The 14,025-nt window shown below is 48.2% G+C and overlaps 1 pseudogene; it reads right to left on the bottom strand.

Annotated features, from left to right (window-relative positions):
- The window catches only part of LOC144112424 (tubulin beta-1 chain-like), a 111,528-nt pseudogene that overhangs the window by 52,776 nt on the left and 44,727 nt on the right, over positions 1-14,025 (bottom strand).

The raw sequence follows: 14,025 nt of genomic DNA on the forward strand, positions 1-14,025 counted from the left end.
TGCGAGATTGGCCTGTGCGGCGACACCTGTATTTTGGTTCTTGCTATTTTCTACATTACAAGAGCTTTGTTTTCAGTAAAAGTGGCGTTTTTGCGATCAGGAGCTGCTATTCTATCGATACAAGCCAACTTCAATTTCTCCTCAGTGTCCCTTTAAGGGTATCAAAAGGTATCAGTATCAATACATAACTGAAGAAGCGTGAACTGTCTCAAAAAGCATGGGCGAAACAGTATAGACGACGCTAACTACCAAACGAGCTTATTTTTTTCAAAAAAAAATCGCCAATAATGGCACAAAATTGATCACAACTAAAAAGAAATCGGGGTTTACTCAAGGTAGTATATGACACAGTGGAAACCTCAGCAGTCATGCAGGGATTACAGAATCAGGGTGCAGAAGATTCTTATGTGAAAGTGGTCCAAGATATCTACGACTGCTCAGCTACCATAGTCCTCCGTAAAGTCAGGAATAAAATTCCAATATAGAAGGGTGTCAGGCATGGAGACATCATCTCGCCAATGCTTTTCACCGCCTGTTTAGAGGAGTTATTCCGAGGCCTGGATTGGAAACAGTTAGGAATAGGATTTAGTGGATAATACTAAAGTAATTTGCAATTCGCTGATGACATTACCTAGCTAAGTCACTCAGGAGATGAACTGCAAGGCATGATCAACGAGTTAGACAGGTAGAGCAGAACGATGGGTCTAAAAATTGGCGTGAAGAAAATCAAAATAATGTTCAACAGTCTCGCAAGGAAACAGCAGTTCACAGTTAGTAGAGAGATGCTGGAAGGGGTTAGGGAAGACGTCTACTTAGAGCAGGTAGTGGTCGCTGATCAGGGTCAAGATAGGGAAAAGACTAGAAGAACAAGAATGGAACGGAGCGCATATGGAGGTTCTCAGATTATGAATGGCAGTTTACAAATATTCCTCAAGAGAAAAGTATACAACAGCTGTATCTTACCGATCTTCGCCTATGGTGCAAAACCGTGGAGGCTAAAAAAAAGGCTTCAGCTTATAAGTTGAGGACAACGCAGCGAGCTATGGAAAAACAAAATGATAGGTGTAACATTGAGAGGCCGGAATCGGGCAGAGTGGATGAGGGAACATACGCTTGTTGACGACATCCTAGTCGAAATCAAGAGAAAGAAATAGGCATGGACAGGGCAGGTAATGTGGAGGCAAGATAACTGCTGGTCTTTAAGTATATCGGAGTGGATTCCCAGAGAAGGCTAGCGTTGCAGAGGGCAGCAGAAATTTAGATGGGAGGATTAAATTAAGAAGTTTGTGGGGATTTCGTGGACGCAGCTCGCAAAAAACGGCGTTAATTGGAGAGAGGTCTTTGCCCTGCAGTGGGCGTAGTCACGTTGATGATGATGATGATGATGATGATTTGATCAACCCAAGTGGGTCATCCCGAACTGCAGTTAGGTATACAAAGTACGCATTGCCCACAATCGCGGCTAGTTTGCCTTTTTACCCAGATGGGTTTCGTAGATATACCGAAATAACAACGAACACAACGCCGCTATCGGGTGCATAGCCCACGACGACTGGCCACGGGCTCGGAACGCGTCAACACTGCAGCTTGCACAACGATTACCACGGGAGGTACCAAGCCCCAACCAAAAGCATAGTTTTAGCAGAACCTCTTCGTGCATGGTGCCCACCGCAAATTGGAAGCAGAGAACGTAACGTTCTTGCATTGAGATGCTCTCTGGCAGCGCGAAGAACCAACAAACACACCCTAAAACGCCACTCAATGCCGGGCCCTCCACTCCGCTTAAACGCGTTCACCTCTCCGCAAGCCATTAGCCACATTGGTCACTTCTACGCAGCGCCACTACCCCGCAGCGGTCGGCGCATATACTAGAGCGCGAACATAATATCTCCACGTCCTCCTCCGTGGCGGGCGGTCAGTGTCAACACCTAACTATATTCTTCTGCCGTGGCTTGCCTGGGTGTCCTCCGTTCTGGCGCCAAGGTGCAGTCGCAGCGCGCCGGCAACGGGAGCTAAAAACTTGTCATGCTTATTACAGTGACAATCTCCAAAATATATGAGCGGAATTCTTGCCGTTAGAATGCTACCTGTTGCAGACGGTACCGTTCACAGGGCCTTCTTTTCGGGAATAGGAGGAACTTTACCATAATACTACAAGTAGAGCATTTTATGTACATGATAAAAAGAAGACCCCAGTGCACGGAGTAAGCAGCTAAATTATCGGGCTTTTGAGATTGGCTGGTTTTCCAGCGGTGAAGTGTTGGTTTGCATCCACGTGATCGCATTCGGCCAGTAGAGGTGCGAGAGGAGCGTGGATAACAAATGTCCAGCTGTAGCTCCAGTAAGCAGGCTACGTATTAGCTATACAAACATTTTACAGCCCAAGACCATGACGCCGGCGTCTTCGGTCAGATGGTCACGCCACCATCGCCTACCACTCTGGAGTCGTACTTTACACCGTTTCGTTTAGTTTTCCTTTGTTTTGAACCACTGTCATTGGTATCGCTCGTCACGGCCTGCGTCACCGGAAGTGGGGAAAAATGACAGATGTCCAAAAGAAGTGAAATTGAAACTAATCATTACAAATCATGACGCCGGGTTTCAACGGCTGTCGGCGTTGGCACTGGCATGAAAAGCCCACTCCGGGCTTTCATACAGAATGACGAGTTTTCGGATGGCATCAAAGCGTTGTGCGAATGCACACTGGTTGTCTTTGTGATGCAGGCGGTTAGGATGCCTCGATCCAGCTTCCTTTTAAAAGCTGCATCCAGGCACCCTACAGTCGGTTTGACCTAAGCACCACCTTTTGACTGCATGGATCGGCCGGGGGGGGGGGGGGGGGAATCCGACTGTGCGGCCTGCTCGTGCCCCCCCCCCCCCCCCCCCTGCCACCGGATACGGGCCCGTGTAGTTTCGGCTACTAGGCTTTGTTCCGGTGCAACGCCAGCGGTGGGGATGGGCTGGCCGGGGCCTGTCCTCTGGGGATGCAAAACCCCATGGGAGTGGCAGCGACTTCCAAGCGACTGTATGGGCCAGTCGCGCACGTGAGGTCCGATGCCTGTGCGGAGGCAGGCCTGGTTTCACAATCAGGTTGAACTGACGGAATTTGGATCGAAAAGCATACCAAAGTCAAAAAGCCTCTGCACGCGGGGGCATGCGTGGCTACCGGCTGGCGCGTCGGTTTCTGGTCACGGAGAGGCCAGGTCCGCGCGGGGCTTTTCAGCAGAAGGGCTCTTCGGGAGCGATGTCCTCGGGGAAGCAGCCAGGGATGGCTGACCGCGGGGCCGTGAGGCTAGAGCGCGGGACGCCGAGGTACAGGGGACCTTAGTACGACCGATGCGAAAACCGTCGATGTTGTGGAGTAGCGGTGGAGTAGGCCCGGGTCATCTCACCCTCGGCCAGGTTCTTGGCTTGTGGCCCGGTCAGCCCGGCCCTGAATACTCCCTCCTCAGTAGGTGTGGAGCAAGTTAGGGGAGGAAATAAGTGCAAGGTTGGTTGGTTGGAAGCACAGGTGGGTCCCCGGGAGGCTAATTTCCATTGGCTGGATCCGCCACACATACTTCCGGAGTCTGAAAAACCGCGAAAAGCACTTGACTGATAGTAGCTGGGCAGCGATTCGCAAGTCCGAACCGGACACCTAAATTCGTGGAGGAGCTCGAGGCAGCTGCCCCGGGTTAGGATTTCCTGTCTCCGAGTCGGAGCTATTGCGTCGTTGGGTGGTCGGGCATCCCGTGAGTGGAGCCGCACCATTGATCAACATCGACGCCCTCCCTGTCCAGGCCAGACAGGAGTCGAGCAATGATAAAATGAAGGTCAATGTCTCGCTGTCCCCAGTCACATCCCATTACCCATAACCTTTCCCTCAGTTCCATTCCCACAACCTACGTCCCACCCCCTCCGCTACGTCCCAGGGGAGATCAGGGGAGTCTCCTCGGGCCCGCTCCCCCGGCTGTCGGTCGCTTAGTAGCATTACCCCCCCCCCTCATTTTTTTCATTTTCCCACCTATGGGTGGCAAAAGCACAACATTGCCTTGGGGCCATTTTATTTATACTACGATTGGGTTAAGCCTGTTATACTTAGTGGCACAGGCGGGGGCCTATTGGTTTACATTCTTTTTTGGCTGCCCCACCATACTTATTTTGCCTGGATCGGCCAAGTTGTATGAAAAATCCTGTCGGACTACTGGGCTCCTCTTTATATTTCATCATACAACGTTTGAGGCGGATCTTGGAAGTTATTTTCAGGGTCTGTAAAGTATGTGTACTTGATAATCTTCGAACTTGTTTTTCATGATGCGATTCAGGATTTTTACCGCAACGAGGAATGCGGGCAGAAATACTGAAGCCGTCTTCCCTGCTTAGCAATCTACAAAATTAGAATTGAGAGAGAACACGCATAGGCTAATTGCCTACATATTATTTTCTCTGCCATAAACAACCTGGCTTCCTAAAGAAGACTGCGCAGATTCCTCAAAGGCCGGCTTAAGTACACACGAGCGTTCGGCTAGGCTCTGGCAAAAGCCACTGTAAATCAGCTCGACACCTTGGGTATCACCGAGGAAGTCAACTGGAGCGATCAAACACGTACGAAGTCATAGTATGCGAACACACGCGTTATTTTCCTCGCACCGCTAATTCACTGCATTTTATCAAATGTGTTGAAGGCGACAAAATCTAAGGCCCTGCTAACGATCACTTGCCGTTCGAAATGTTGACTTCACCATGAAGTTCATAACTTGCATTAGTGGCCATTGTAGAACTCTTTTCACAAAGAAACGGTGCTAAAATGCAGTGTGAACACAGCAACATAGCGTATGTTTAAGGGAATGAATTCAAAACTTCTTTAAAAAGCGTGGTCAGAAAAAGCTAGAAAATGTTTTAAGAAAGAGACTCTGAGGCGTGGTGGACGTCAGGAATATTAAAAGCAGTGATTAATTTCCGGCTATTCAAAAATGTGTTGATTAAAGTATTGTTCATCAAAGGGTGGTTAAAGCCAATAAAACAAATTCGTAGCCTCTGAGGAGACGATCCCATATCAGTTGATAAAACGAAGAAAAAGTCATTCCACTAAGCCCTGTAACGCGAGGAAGTAGTGTTTGTTCCTGCATAAAACAGTATCACCGCCCCCAAATTGCGGTAGAACAATGTGGCCTAGATGTTCCATTCACGATCTCTGAAAACCTGATAGGGCTGCACAGCAGTTCCCAAAAGGAAAAAGTCATGCTGGTATAATAAACCCGCCACCAAGCATGTTGCCTGATGAACGTGTGCCGTACGTGCTATTCAGCGTTCTTGCGGCAAAGAACGCTGTAAGGCAATTTTTTCGCGAGCCCAATTTTTCGAGACTTCGGGTTAATTCGCAATAGCAGAATATTTCCCGAGTACTGAATTTCGCGAGAAGGAATTGTAGGACCCTTGCCCGTCTCCTCTCTCTAATTTTTAGCGGGTCAAATTTATCACAGGGTCCATATGTCTCCGGTAAAACTAAAAAATGAGGTATTCGCGAAAGTTGCCGATTAGACAATATTAGCGAAACTGGAATATGCATAAATGAATGACCGGCTAAGAATGGCTGTGCGATCTCTTGCTGGACGCGGTCATCTGGTGGAAAATTCTGGAAAATGCAAGGACTATCACTAAAGATAGCTTCGGCGCGACCCCTGGGATGAGGTGAGAGGGAAACAGAGGGAGCCGGAGATTTTGAACCATGCGAGAGGTTCACAAGGCCGCTGACATGCGTCGCAGCGTCCCGTCCGTGAAGCTGCAAAGAAAGAGCTTTTCATCAGGCGCATGCCACGCCTGAAGGAGCAGTGGGGAAGTATTATATTGCACGAGGCACTAGCGAATGCTTGGTAGGCTAAGTATGTATATGAATAGTATACATATACACATCTGTCGCACATACTTTAGTGAACAAAAGATATCTTATTTTCAGTTCTTACCATAAATTCAAAATATCCCCCTTTAAAAGAAACAGTCGCTATTTTTGAATATATTACGATGCAGTAGCACCCCATTCTTCCGTCAGGAGTTGTCGGGGGCTTAGCTGTTTGCCTTTAGGTTGGTCGTTCATGTTCTCCTCTGATAAGCGCTTCGCACTGCATCCATTTTCTCTATGTTCTCGATTGTTATTACCGTACTCTCATTTTCAGGCGAGATATTTTGTGGTTACAGGTATCACTGCATATTATCTTTTTGTTCACAGCTCGGTGTGTGTTTGTGTGCGTTCATGCGTGCGTGCGTGCGCGTGCGCTGGACCATTTGCTACCAAGGGTTAAACTTTTAGTCCTCGAAATCTGCAGAGGGCAGCCTCGTCCCGCAGTCAATGTTTTCGCCGGCCAACTGTCAACTCCTGTAAAGAGTCTATTTAAAATTGAGAATTACATCAACTTGCTGTGTTGGACAGTTTTTGTCAAAGTAATCGGGCAAAAGTGATGATTTATATCGCAAGAAATAATTGGCTATCCTTTTATTGTAATTTAACTTTAGTGCGGCGCACACAGTGTATTCACTGCATTAGCATTTCTCGGCAATTCGTCGCAATGAAGAATAAATTTCACCAAACGCAATAGCTTGAGGCCATCCGGGAACTGAAATAATTGTCAGTGCTTTACAGAACTTAAAACATCATTCTTAACTGCACTATGCAGTAGTGGCGGCAAGTATGACCCTTGCGGCACCGCACAACGGACAAGATAACTTGGAGATGAGGGTCCACCTTAAGTGACAATATTGAAGCGGAGAGTGAGTCAACCTTCAGAACCATTAACAAAGGGGTAGTGATTGTCCATGCATTCGAAGCTTTTCCATGAGCAATTCATCGCAAAGCACCCAGATAAAATGCTTCTATCAGGACAGAATATGTCATTGACGAGTTGTCTAGCCGAAAGTATTTACCGACGCAGTGTAAGTTTACTAGACTTTTGTGTACATAGGGACCAGGTAAAAATCTGCATGTATCATTGCGCAACATATGTCTGAAAAAAATCCCGACAAAGCTGCCAATAACATGTTGAACCTCTTTTTGAGACTACAAAAGCGAAACTCGTCTAAGTTGCATACATCGGTACGACATCAAAAAGCCTGTCTGAAAACATCATTTATGAGCATTACGATTTCGAAATTTCGTATTCCTTTCTGTCTGTCTTTATTATTTCCAGAAAACGTAACGCAGCAAGCAGCTCTTATTTGGCTGCACAAATGAAAACCTAAGGACGTCCAAAAAAATTAAAAGCCGTTCAACCCAAAATGGGTTACCGCAGATCAATCACTGACATCTAAATTTCCATTTTCTTGTTCGTCCGTTCAAGTAATCCGCTTAGAACTCGCATTCCACTCTGAACTGCACATATTGAGAAAGCAGGTCATTAACTTCATTTTCCCGTATTGCACGACGTTAGGAATATAGGAGCACACGGTCGACCATTGTTACCCAAGGCAGAGGGCGCAGCCACCGACGAGGGTGTGGACGCTTTTTTAGTTGGAAAGAACAGCTAAAAAGGAACAGGGCCCGTACCGTCGTGGCTGAAGGCGAGCGGGCACCAGCGCCTAACGGGGCCGCCTCCCCGAGGCCCTTGGCGCCGCGGTCCTGGTGGAGCGTGTGGACGGCCGTTGCCGCGTGGAGCCTCCACGAGCAGTGGCCGAGCCCTCGCCGGGTTGGTCGGCAGCTCCTTGAGCGTCCACCCGTCGAGCCCCTCGGCCCCTACGTGGCATCGACACAGGGAATAGAGCAGTCTGGAATTCATGCTATCATATAAGTGACGTCCATTCTCAGTACGACAGTGACGGACAGGTGAGGACAGTTTTTGGTTCGATGAAAAGTGGTTACTGCTATTTTTTTCGGTTTCAATACGCAAGAAGTGACTTCGGGAAAAGTTGAAATTATAAGTATAAATATTCATACGTGCAGTTCGATATTACATAAAGACCTCACAGTTTAATGGCATTTTCAATGGGCTATACGGGCAGGTTTAAAAACTATCCATTGAACATGGCTTTAGGACGAACGCAGTTCAATCCTGCAAAAAACCTTGCAAGCACGGCTCAAGAAATGACTTCGCTGCAGTTATGGGCGTTATTCCCATACTGCGTGAACAGCGTTCCGGAAACATCTTGCAGACTCCAGCAATAGCGCGGAATAGTTCACTCTACGGGAGATTTAACTGCAGATGTTGGCGTCTCTCTATACGCCTGAATTGTAGCAAGTCGAGCAGAGACATCTTGTGATGTGGTGCATAACGTGTACAGGAACCCACTGAGCGATGAGGCAAGCCGATTTCTGCGGCTGCAGAGGCCACGCTACATTGTTAACACCAGGCGCCAGGAAAAAGGCTAAACAAAAGAAACACAGATCGCTGCGATCAGAGCACTTGGCGAGCGAGCGCAGGGGAGCATGGCCCATTAGTCGCATGGACAGCAACGTCGCCCCGAATTTCACCCACGGAAACTCTCCCCTACAATGGCTGCAGCCACAATGCAACACAATTCTCGGCATGAAAGGGGAGAGCCCACAAAAGGCGCGGAACACACCCAGGTTATCGTGTCCGCAGACACAACTACACAACTCAAGGAACCGTTTACACCGGCGAACTTCATGAAAGGGCATATGACAGCAGCGAGGGTCATGTTTGTAAGCATCTTCAGTACAATTGAATCCTTTGCGTTTTTGCCGTCGTTCTGCTCGACCTTTGATAGCACAAAGGCCCACTAGCATTGCTCGCTAGCGGAGAGTCCTGATATCAAAGGTTGGGAAAAGAATAAATATGCCAATGGTAACTACTGGCCCTGCTTTCGGGACACGTGTCACGCACCATCTAAAGCAGCATAGAACAGGCGCACCGTTCACACTAAATCTAGCTCTGTTTCAGAGAAGGGCTAAATGTTCAAGCAAAGCCCTGCTATCCTCTTCAAAAAACTCTTTTCCGGAATCCTTGTTACACGTGACTCATGTAATTGAATTGCTTCGTGCAGGTGAAATTCAGCTTACACTTAGAATAAAACGTACGCCGTTGAACCCGATAACAGCGTTCAACAATGAGCTGAGATTTTTAGACACACCTGGCGCCTATAATCGCTCATTGTCGTTAAAGCACGGAAATATTTGCAATGTTTGAACCACGTAGAAACCGAGAAGTTGGGGTGAAGCCAAGTGATAGGCTTGTGCAGTCAAGCACGTCGTTCCACAACTTGGCAATTTTTTTCTGGCGCGTCATTTACGTAGAAATCGGCAGAATCGTTGGTCATTCAAGTGAACGTTCTGACAGCATCTGTTTCGCGTACAGCCTTTTCTAGTGTCTCGCCTTTCGAACCTCGTTGAAAGTAGCATCGTTTCGCAGCCTCGCTGGGACAATAGCGGTCAAGAATTTGCGAGACGTGCCAGCGCTGCCGAAAATGCATCTCTGTGCAGCCGTAACAGAGCTCTTTCGTTCCTCGCAACCTCTCTACCCTCAAACCTACCTCCCGGGCGCCGTGCGTAGATCATAACCTGCGCCAAGTGCCGCTTCGCTATCAGCCTGGCGTCTGCTCTAGCCGCCGTGATGGACAAGGCAGATCGCACTACCTGCTTTCAGGGCGTGTCTGCATGCGGGTGACCAGCCACATACTTTCATAAACTTTTATAGTGGGCCAGCAATAAGGCCCTGACTCGACGACTTATTCGATCTTTGCCGATTTTTCATTTCTGTTATGCCTAATCGTTTTCTTCAAACCTATAACTTGTATTCTATTGTTTTTATCGCCTGCTTCTTTATTTACTCCCTGGTGCTTAATAATTTTTCCCCGTTATACCTAGCCTGTTTATTGTTATGTTGTTTGTTAATTATGTTCCTTGTATACGTTTTTACACTGACCCCCCACCCCATGTAATAGCCTCGAAGGAGGGCCTCTAGGGGCGTGCTTAATAAATAAATGAATAAAGCCTGCTTGATGCTGGCAGGTGGCCCACCACCTGCCCACCAAGTTGTGGGCGACGGGCTCACTCTGTCTAAAGGTTGCCTTTACCACCAAACCAAGCCTCGGACCGAAACAGGGCTGAAAGCCGCAGTGCTAGCGAACTTAGTTTTCATTTGGCCTACCCGCGCTAAATCGTCAGTCATTTTATCTGGTGTTCTTCACAGGAGTGACCCATACTCTCAAACACGCGTCCACTGAAAAAATATAACTGAGGGCATGAGATAGCGTTACTCGGTTAAGGCCCATATATGTGGAATTGTTAATTCTCGACATTACATTCATAGATCGCTGGAAGTCGTCCGTATACCGCTCCTCGCGCAGTGGTGCAGCGGTTAGGAGATGAGCCACTGCCATGCAATGGCAGGTGCTGCCACAGGTGGGGCTTGTGAGACCCAAATGGTTCTTCCCGAGCAGCCTCTCGCGACCAGTCATTAAGTGCCACCTGCCATGGTGGCCAGTTTGCTCACAATTCGGTGGGCAGGATGCGGTGACGCCAGAAGGTCATGTGACCAGGTTGCCCAAATTCGTTGCTTCAGCGGCCGGTTGCTCCGGCCGCTTCAGCTGCGACACATTAATCCATCACCAACACTGACGGAACGCAATTTTTTCGACACGATGGCACTAACGCCCTAGCGTTACCATGAACATAAAGGCCCCTAGTTTGAGAATGACCACTCCTCCTAGTCGCGAGGATGGCTTAATGCTCAAGCCTCCACAAAAAATGCGTTTACGGTAAGCTTAAAGAACGAAATGTGCGAGGCGTTGTTCGTGTGAAGGAAGCAAACAAGAATACTAATGATTGGCAACAATATCAGATCCGTCTGCGAGTTCAGCAGTCAGCGAGGCTAATGCGAGTGAAATTGCCATCCGAGGCAATCATGTTCTGTAAACGTTCTCACGTCAACCGTAGCAGGCTATACACATCAGGGTGAAGCCCTGAGAACATGTGATCATGCCAGACATGAATGAAGAATGACATTGCGTGGAAAGCGCGGTCCAACGCAATGACGAGATTCTTGTGGAGCAACCTCCGGAGGGTGTACCTTCGGGCATGCACCGGAAAAATTTATCCCCCACCTTCAATACCAGAAACCTCCCCTCAGCACCTTCTGCATTTAACAACCCAGCAACCATCGCATTCGCAACGGATGCTTGACCTCTAGGGCCCCATACGTTGCGGTTTCCTAGGGGAAATCGCGTTACCTGCCTTTGGCTCTTTCCTCAGTTTTCTGCCGGTGGCGTCGGCGCCCGCAACACCACCGCCGGGCAGCACGGATCAATCTTTACCTTCGGACACCCGCCGGTAAAAATGCACCTAGGACCTAAGAGGCCAACGCCTCCCGAATACAAGGCGTGTGGTCTCACCACTACGGCACCACTGCGGTAGCCTAGTTGTTCCACTGTAATGTGTGAACTCAAATATGTCTCAATTTCTTCTCGGAAACCAGCGAACTAATCTAAATCATTCGCATTACAAACTGGCAACAGTCCTGTGAATTCTAGTTTGTTTGTTTCACAAGAAAATATAAAGAAGAACACTTCCTTTCCGTCGTAATGCTTAGCGCAAGCGCATTTTGCGCAGAGGCCTTAGAATTCTAAAATTCTTCGCGACCAGGAGAACTTATCCACACATTCGCAGGCTTGCTGTCTGCTCGTTCAGCGCTCGCGCTTCGGAAATTGAGGGTCAGAGCTGTGAATAGCAAGAGATTAAAAAAGGGGAAAGCACATTGTTTCCACACGCATGCTGATTACCCTAGAAAGAGGCGACGCGATGCGCTTCACACATCACGGCGGTACAACGAAGGCTAGGCCCGACTCCTGGCGGATGGCGGAGCCACACCTGGCGCCGGTTCCGACCCGCCCACGGCGCTTGTAGGGTAGGAGTGATTGTGCAGAGGCTGAGAGAACCGGCACAGTGCCTTCAGGTCGTGCAGGGGTGCAATTTTGCCACGCGCTCGCACGTCCGGCAAACCTTTGTTTATGACTGTACCTCAATTTCTCTCTACCGTCCAGGATTCGGCTCCTTCTCAGGGAAGTTTCCTATGGAAAAGAGCTTCCACTTGAACAGCCTGCTTGCGCTGGGCGCCATCCGCTCTTCTATGCGGTGGCTTGCGAAGTACGCAAAAGGCAGCATCGCGGCGCCTTCTCTGTGGGTTACAACACTGCGCTTCCGGCTGGATCATGACATTTTGCAGCGCACATGCGCCATCACCACTTTTTGCGTCTGTCATTTCAAGTGAAGACAAGCAGAAAACGCTGGTACATAGTTTTTTTATCTGCACAAATCCGGCGCGGTAGAAACGAATAATGAGTGCCCAAAGCACATAAAAGAGGTTCTGGTTTCATGTCCAACATTTTCGGACAAAAATATTGAAAATTGTAAGATATTGTTATAAAAATATTAAAAGTAACTGTTCATTCTGCTGACATGTAGACAAATCTTTCTTTTGAAGTGTTTCCATCGATCGCATCCAACGGTTAAGACTGCCGTAGAAAACCAATCAGGAACGCTTTTGACGATTGCAAAAACGCTACTAGAACAAGAATACAAGATTGCCGCCGGGTGATCTGCGGATATATTGATTGTTATAGTGAAATCTTACATTATATGCAAAAATTGTGTTCTGAAACAGTTCCGCGTTCAAAAATGCTTTTGTCCGCAACATCTGGTTATGAGAAAGTAAACCGAATGTTTGGTTTCCGTAACTAAACACAAAGCAATTCGAAATGAGGACCTCGCGTTTGTTTTTGTATCACGCATCTCTAGCTCGTACGTCTATTTAACGTTTTCATTATGCTGAGCACATTGTTTTCGAAATATAACAATTTTTATGAAAAGAACAAACGCATCGTCACTAGCGGAAGGAGCAAGGAAATTTCTTGTAAAAAAGAAAAAAAACAGTTATCGAAGCTGTGCCTTTTTACTCTGCGCACTCGAGGAGATCGGGTAGGCCCTGTATCAATATTTTGCTCTCTTATCTTTAATCTATGGCTACACTATTGCAAGATCGGCTCGTACACGTGACCTCGGCAATCTGGACAGCCCGGCGCCGGATACTGAAAGCGCCTCGTAAGCCGAGCAGCCATTCCTAGCAGCCAACATTGAGAATTCTGATTATGCTTCCATGGCGCCAGCTGCCAACGAACTGCGGCAGAGCGAACAGCAGGCCTGCCTCACCGAGGAGCACCTCTGCCGGTGGCCCTTGCGGGGGTTGTCTGATCAGCGCTCTTCGGGTCAGCTGCCTTCCCTCCTCGGGCTTTGCGAGAAGCCCGGTACTCGGCAGGCTCGTGGGCCCGGCTTTCAGCTTTCCAGCATGGCAGAGGCGCAAGGAATGATGTGTGGCATGTCTCTCGTCTCATTCAAGCTTAGCAGCGATCACTACTGTGATAATGGCTCTGCATTTTCTGTAAACAACCATGCTGCTTCTACCGGGATACGTCGATCAGGGCCACTTTGGGAGAACTATACGGTAACATGGTTCCCACATGAGCGTGACGAATGGAGGTCTGAATGCGATAAATGGGATATATTTTGAGACGGCCATGAATAGGCTAGCCACAGCTTGGTCGGTAGCCCGCTGGTACTACCAGCGGCGCCGCAAACTTAAAACCAGCATGTGTGCGGAAGCATTAAATTTTCCATGGCATGCAGATCCTGTCGTGTATGCTTTTACTGTTGTGCAATAAGCGTGCTTGTGCTAGCGCACATGAGAAATAAGTTTTCTTTCGTGTTCATAAATAAGCAATCAATTTGGTGTCTGCAGGTCACGTATTCACAATCCTTGCATGATTTGCAGGAAGTCTGAGGACAGAAACTGCTCAGTTTCGCTAATAATTTTTGTGGGCGCATGCAGTTGTTCGGCCTGCCTTTGGTAGCAGGCAGAACATGGCTGACATGAGATGGCATTACGTACATAGCTGAGAGGTCGGGACTCATTGGTGGGACGCAAGAAAATTTTGGAATGATCGGAAATTGAGCCTTTTGTTTCTGTGGCGTCGTATAACCGCGTAGCTCTTACTGGGGCTAGTTCGTCGGCAGTCCAAAACGAAATGAAGCAGCGTTGTGCTGCTGTC

This window comes from Amblyomma americanum, unplaced genomic scaffold, assembly GCF_052857255.1.
Source record: "Amblyomma americanum isolate KBUSLIRL-KWMA unplaced genomic scaffold, ASM5285725v1 scaffold_100, whole genome shotgun sequence".
NCBI lineage: Eukaryota > Metazoa > Arthropoda > Arachnida > Ixodida > Ixodidae > Amblyomma > Amblyomma americanum.